Raw genomic sequence first — 6,679 nt, 5'->3', positions numbered from 1 at the left:
AACTAGTTTGCAGAACATTATCATCAAGTACTGTTTATTGACATGCTGGATTTAAAAATGAGTTCTTCGTGGGCGATGAATGTTAAAAATGGAATCGAAATCACTAAGGCTTGTGTTCATAGAAGAATAAGGCGAAATGCGATATGCCACATTCTCTGCTCGCAGCCCCCAGTTGCCTTATTGCACTGGTTCAATCACTGTAGCTTGATATGTCTTTCGATTGAACAATAAACAATTCTTTAAAGACGCATTCGGTCAAATTGCACTGTGTAGTTTTCCAATGTCTACCTTTCAGGTTAGCATGAAATTCAATTGGTCGTCATTTCAACAGATTTTTCACAGTGTAATGTCTCTGTTAAATAGCAGCCAATGGAATTTCATGTGAACACATTCCGCGTCCCCATGCTAAGATGGGCTATTTGATTTCACCTTAACTGTTTCTGCATGTCGTGACCGAGTCGAGTATTTTAAAAATATTTTGGCTAAAATTCACTTTGTGCAAACGTCAATCAGACCAATTCCAATGATCAAATAAACGGCCGCGACGTGACAGAAATTTGCATAAATTATAAATGCGACGTGATAGCCCCCTGTGTAATTGCTTATAAGGAGAGGTTTAGAAGGTGCCGCATCATTAGGTTCGTGCAGGAACACATTTTGCTCTGATCTTGTTAAAAAAAATCTGCAAAATGAGTGAGTGGCTTCGTGTTCTCGCCGCCCTGATGTTCTGTTTGCAATGTAAGTAGAGTGCTGTAAAAGTCTTCAATATTCCTGTTCTTTGTATTACGCTGATCGGGTACAATACTTGAGCTTAGCCGGTCTGAATTGCAATTATTTTCCACGGTTTTACTGAGGGTCATTTATCAATAACTTTTTATTTCTCCAGGTATCAACGCGGGTATTGTGCTGACTCAGCCTCCGTCCATCTCAACTTCACTGGGAAAAACCGTTAAAATCACTTGCACCTTGTCCGGAGGCAGCATGGGCAGCTACTACACGAGCTGGTACTGGCAGAAACCCGGCAGTGCCCCTGTCTTTGTTTGGAATGACAATTATTCACGCAGAGGTTCAGGGATTCCTGATCGATTCACTGGATCCAGGGACACGTCTAGCAACGTCATGCATTTAACCATCAGCAATTTACAATCCGGGGATGCCGCCGATTATTACTGTGGTGCCTGGGGTGGCAGTCCTGCTGTATTCGCTTTCGGGAAAGGAACTGAACTGAATCTGGGCAGTAAGTACATTTTTCGCTGTGTACGTCGGGGATTCTTAAAGTGTGAGTTTTCAATGGTTGGTTTAATCCGGTTGTAGTGAAAATGCTTTCGAACATACATTTATAATTCTCCGATTCCCACTTGGTGTTTAGAGGGAGGTTTGTTTCTATTCTGTTTGTTAAATGCTCAGGAAACTGTCGCACAACAATTGCAATGTTCTGGATGAAGTTCCAAATAATTATTTTTAGGTGGGTGGAATTCAGCCTGCACCAGTGTAATTATAATTTCTTGGTGATTTGCAAAATATTCATAAAGTATTGGTCAATCTGCATGATACGGCATTAAAAACTATCTGGACACTTGTGACTGGCGTCCTCGCGCTGTGCTTCATGATTCGCGTGGAGCTAAAAAAAAACTTTAACGCGAAACATTTTATAATTCCCCGACACGGTGCCATTAAAAATTCCCAATCAGAGATTGGGAGCGTGTGTCATTCGTGCGATACTCTAAGTTTTGTATTTCATGTTAGTCTTAATTTCACTGGCAAGTAACAGATAATTATAAATCATAGCGATTGGGTTAGACGTTTTAATATAAATTACAGATTTTAAGAAGTTGATGTTCTTTTCTGCAGACAGGAATATTGAGGTTATCAGAGATAAAATGTGATTAGAGGTTTGTTGCCTTTGGAAAGACATTATGCTTGGAGACGGTCATCTGCTGCCTTGTATAGTTCTTAATTTTTAAGCGAACTGGGAAATATTGACTGAAGGGAGATTAGCTTAATTAGGTCACATGATGCGTCCTGGGTAACTGTGACCTCCTGGAGCTTGCTTGATCCCCTTCAACAGTTTCAGAAAAATTTCATTGAACATTCACGGAATTGGCCACATGTTTCTCGCTGTTTTGGCTCCCAGAAGATGACAGTACGGGAGGGTGCATCAGTGGATATCCTCAGCAACTTAGAGTCTGAAACTCCTTTCCCACCTTTCTATTCGTATATTTGAAGTATTGTAATAAACACCAGTGTTTGATCCCGCGCCGATATTATAATCACTGACAGACTCATTACCTTCGAATCCGATTAATTTTGTATGAATAGAACCGCGGGATCATCATTTGAATTTTTATTTTCAATTTATTTAGTAGTCAGTCAAAAAAGTGTAATCCTACAGGTAAACCGAGAGACTCAAACGGCATTTTTATTCGGATATTTAGCTGCAGGCTGTAGAAAAGGCGCTCCGTTGTATTATAAATTGTTCCATTGAACTTACATCTGGTGAAAGTTAAATTTCAAAAACAGTTTTAGCAGCGTTGGAGATTATACTTCCAAACTATTTACACGTATGGTGGATGATTTGTCTCAGTTGGTAACAGTCTCACGTCTGGACCAGAACGTTTTAAATTTAAGCCCCTTTTCCAGGCGTTACATCGGAACATAGGAACAGGAGAACGCTATGGAGCACCTTGAGCCTGTTCCACCTTTGCATTTGATCATGGCTGATATGTACCTCCCCTCCATTTATCAGCCTTTGTTCCCTATCTCTTGATAACCTTAGCCTACAAAAATCTATCGATCTCAGTCCTGAAGATTTCATTTCCCCCAACAGCCTCAACCATTTTGGGACAGGGAGTTTCAGATTTCCACCACCCTTTGTGTGAAAGAGTACTTCCTAGTTTTACTCCTTAATGTTTTGGCTCTAATTTTACGACCTTGCCTTCTTGTTCTGGATTCCCCCACCAGAGGAATTAGTGAAATGAATGGAGTGCGGCATTGAAGGAAATGCCTCCCTTTGGATAACGCCATTAAGAGGCGTTCCACATTCCTATTCAAGTGGACGTTCACGATCCCGTTGCATTATTCAAGGTGCAGCAGAAAATCACAGCCCATCCACCCATTCCCGCCGTAATCATTGCCTTAAAAGAAAGGGATTTGTGTCTGTAGCTTCATGCTTTGTTTAAGTTTACTATCACTGCGCGTCAAAGTAATATAAGTGAAAACTGATGCGGTGCCATATAATGCTACTCGTTATTCTTTTTATATTAACATAAACAAGTAGAAGCAGCTGAGCTTTCTGCAGCAGATGGTTCCTCGTCTGACTAGGCAGCTAAAAGCCGAAATACTGGGCTGCGATTACATCAAACAACGTCTCAAGCGTGACTCTGCCAGGTGCAATTGTAGCCCCAGCATTCAAATTATAGCCGACTGAAAAGAGTGAACAGACTGGAGCTCTGAATCATTCAGCATGTTAATAGAGATCTTTAAATTTATGAAAGGTTTTGATAGTGGAGACGGAGGAAAAACGTTTCCACTTGAGGGGTAGTCCAAAACCAGGGGTCATCAATATTAGATTGTCACTAATAAATCCAAGAAAGAATTCAGGAGAAACCTATTTGCCCAGAGAGTGGTTAGAATGTGGAACTTGCTCCCACATGGAGCAGTTGAGGCGAAATGCTGAAATGCCTTTAAGGGGAAGCTCGGCAAGTACATGAGGGAAAAGGGGATAGAAGGATATGCAGATAGGGTTAGAGGAAGTTGGGTGGGAGGAGACACGAGTGGAGCAGAAACACCGGCACAGACCAGTTGGGCCGAAATGCCTGTTTCTATGCTGGATATTCTATGTAATTCCATGTAATAATCTAAGAAAGTTTGGCGCCGATGATCGTTATTATTCTTGTATCGTATTATTCTGAAAAACGTTGGACTATAGTTTAAAGAAAGAAAATCTGTGATCTTCAGGTTTAATCCAAATAAGAGTGAATACTCTTTCAGTTTTATTTTTTTTCTGGTTGCACGGAGCTCTCGGTTTTTCTTCAATTCATTATATCGTTTTCTCGATCAACGGACACTATGTGATTAATTAAACAACGTTATTAATCTCCCATAGTAACATTCTTAAGCTTGTAAAGTGGTACCAAATTTAAAACGTTGATAAAATAAAACGTTGAATTTCAAATTTTTACATCCAATTCAGAGTGGATCTTCACAAGTTGTTTCAACTTTTCTTTGTAGATCCGCGGGCTCCGTCGGTTACCGTCCTTCCGCCTTCATCAGATAAATCGCAGCAAAGAACACGGCGACCCTGGTGTGTTTGGTGAGCGGTTTTAAACCGGGGGCTGTGGAGATTGAGTGGACTGTCGATGGCAGTGTCAAAGGTAATGGTGTTGAGACCAGTCGGATCCAGCAGGAGACGGACAACACGTTCAGTGTGAGCAGTTATCTGACTCTGACAGACTCAGAGTGGAACTCACATGAGCTTTACACCTGTGTGGTTAAACACGAGACTCAGGCAAACCCGCTTCAAACAAGTATCGCCAGATCCAGCTGTGTCTGATTCAGGAATCTTATGTATTCGTCCAATATACCATCAGTAAACGTTCTTTCAACAAAGTTCGAAATTAAAGGTTAATTTTTTTAGTGTAATTGCTGTATTTCAAGTTATAACAATAAATATGCAGTGTTTGTTTGCTTGATTCTATTAGTTGTACCCAAGAGTGTGCTGAGACTGCAGTCATCATACCTTTACTGTCTCATTGCAGTGTAATAAAATTATTGTCCCACTGTCTCAGATGATGAGATTCTTTTCTTGCTTTGGTTCTCTCCGAATTTATGACCATTTTTAAAACGTTCAAATCTCGAGGTTCCACCTTTTGTAAACTTTTTAAAATGTACATTAAGCCGCCAAACTCTCGATCGAAATAACGATTTTACAGAATGGATGGGGTCGAAATATAACAACGTATAAAATGCTAAATTCGGTTTGTATATTGATTAAAATACATTACGTCTGTGATTGCGTTTAAGATTCTCCCTTTTTCTGAATGATCTCGGTGAGAAGCTACATAAATATCAATTAACGTTCTATCATACCCGTTGGAAAAGATAAATCTTAATCAGACTTCCACTAGAATGAGAATAGAATCTGAATTGAAAAGAGAAAGCATAGAATCATAGAATTATGCCGCACGGAAGGAGGTCATTCGGCGCATCGGGCTTGTGCTGGCTCTTTGGAAGACCTTGTCCTATAGTCCCACTCCCCTGCCTGCACTTTCCCCATAGCCCTGCGATTTTCTCTTCTTCAATATTTCAGCGCCATTTCTGAATTCATGCTACAAGTAGTTAAAGCATGATCAGAAACATCCACATGTTAGATTTTATTTTGAATCCATTTTAATTGCATTCACCAGACGCATGAGAACACGAACAGTACAAATGCCCCTTTTTGTGCAAAATGCTTAGTGAACCAAAGGTATCGCTGTGGAGTGTTAGAAGGTGCACATAGATAACGGCTGAATTACAACTTGACATGGTCAGAATGCATTATGGCTGAATGCCTTGAGAATTAGTAATGCTACGTTAAGACAAACTATATTAGGGATAATGGAAAAATACATGACTGAGCTCATCGAAGCCATGGCGTAAGAGATCTTGAGCTAAAAAGAACTGGAACAAGGGATACAAAGACAGCAGTTGACATGGAGTTCCAAGGGCAGAACTATTACAACTCAGTTCAGATATGCCTGTTTGCTAACCTGTATAAATATGAATGATCAGCAACAACGTTCAGTCTTAGCGCTGCAAACTGCAATGAGCAGTATCGTCAGTATGTCCCAAATAGACATTATACTTCTGAGTTAATAGACGTATATTACTTATTTGTAGTCTTAGTATGTCACGGTTGGGGAGCCACGGGGCCGTATAAATACGAGGCCGTGCTCTCCGGGCAAAGTAGGTTCTGGACCCAAGTGCAGAAACCAGACAAGAGGCAAATATACAGTACTTTGTTTGAACTTTACTAGATTACACATAACTAGATTAACACCAGGAACACAATGATATACATAAGAACTAGAGACAAAAGAACTCAAGACAGAAACACAACAAGCATACATAAGAACTAGAGACAAGTTACAAGACAGCTAGTCAAGATAGGAACTCAGGACAGCTTCCATGAGGAAGCCCACTTGTCTATACTGAGCTTGCGACAAGCTACCACAAGGGGCAACCGGCTTGCCGAGGCTCAACTCCAGACAAGCTACCCCAAGGGTAATCAGCTTATCAATGCAAAGCTCAAGACAAGATCCCAACGGCTCCCACATAGCAACACGCTAGTCCAAACAGCACCTTACCAAGACAAGCAACTTAACAGAACAACAGACTTAAATACATCTTAAATCCAGAGACAAAAACACAGACTTAGATACATAGCTCGAGAGAACTAGAACACAAACTTAGGTACATAGCTCGAGAGAACTAGAACACAGACTTAGATACATAGCTCGAGAGAACTAGAACACAGACTTAGATACATAGCTCGAGAGAACTATGGCAGCCAGCTAGTGAAGGCAAGCTGCCATAGCGAAAAGGCTAGTCACACAGAGCACCTAGTCAAGACAGAGGACATTGTCAAGACTAACTCCCTGGTCCACCCTAGTGAGGACTGAGCCAAGAGTGAAGCAAC

The 6,679-nt window shown here is 40.8% G+C and overlaps 1 pseudogene across 1 annotated transcript; it reads left to right on the top strand.

Annotated features, from left to right (window-relative positions):
* The first annotated feature begins 649 nt into the window (after nucleotides 1–649).
* LOC147104546 (immunoglobulin lambda-1 light chain-like) lies at nucleotides 650–4,783 on the top strand (annotated as a pseudogene). The gene is made up of 3 exons (XR_015072396.1): nucleotides 650–738; nucleotides 887–1,237; nucleotides 4,231–4,783. The product of XR_015072396.1 is annotated as an immunoglobulin lambda-1 light chain-like (transcript).
* Nucleotides 4,784–6,679: the final 1,896 nt, after the last annotated feature.

Source organism: Somniosus microcephalus, chromosome 19 (assembly GCF_052327205.1).
Source record: "Somniosus microcephalus isolate GS21.2 chromosome 19, FLI_Smic_1.0, whole genome shotgun sequence".
Classification (NCBI taxonomy): domain Eukaryota; kingdom Metazoa; phylum Chordata; class Chondrichthyes; order Squaliformes; family Somniosidae; genus Somniosus; species Somniosus microcephalus.
This window is presented reverse-complemented; position numbering and strand designations above follow the sequence as displayed.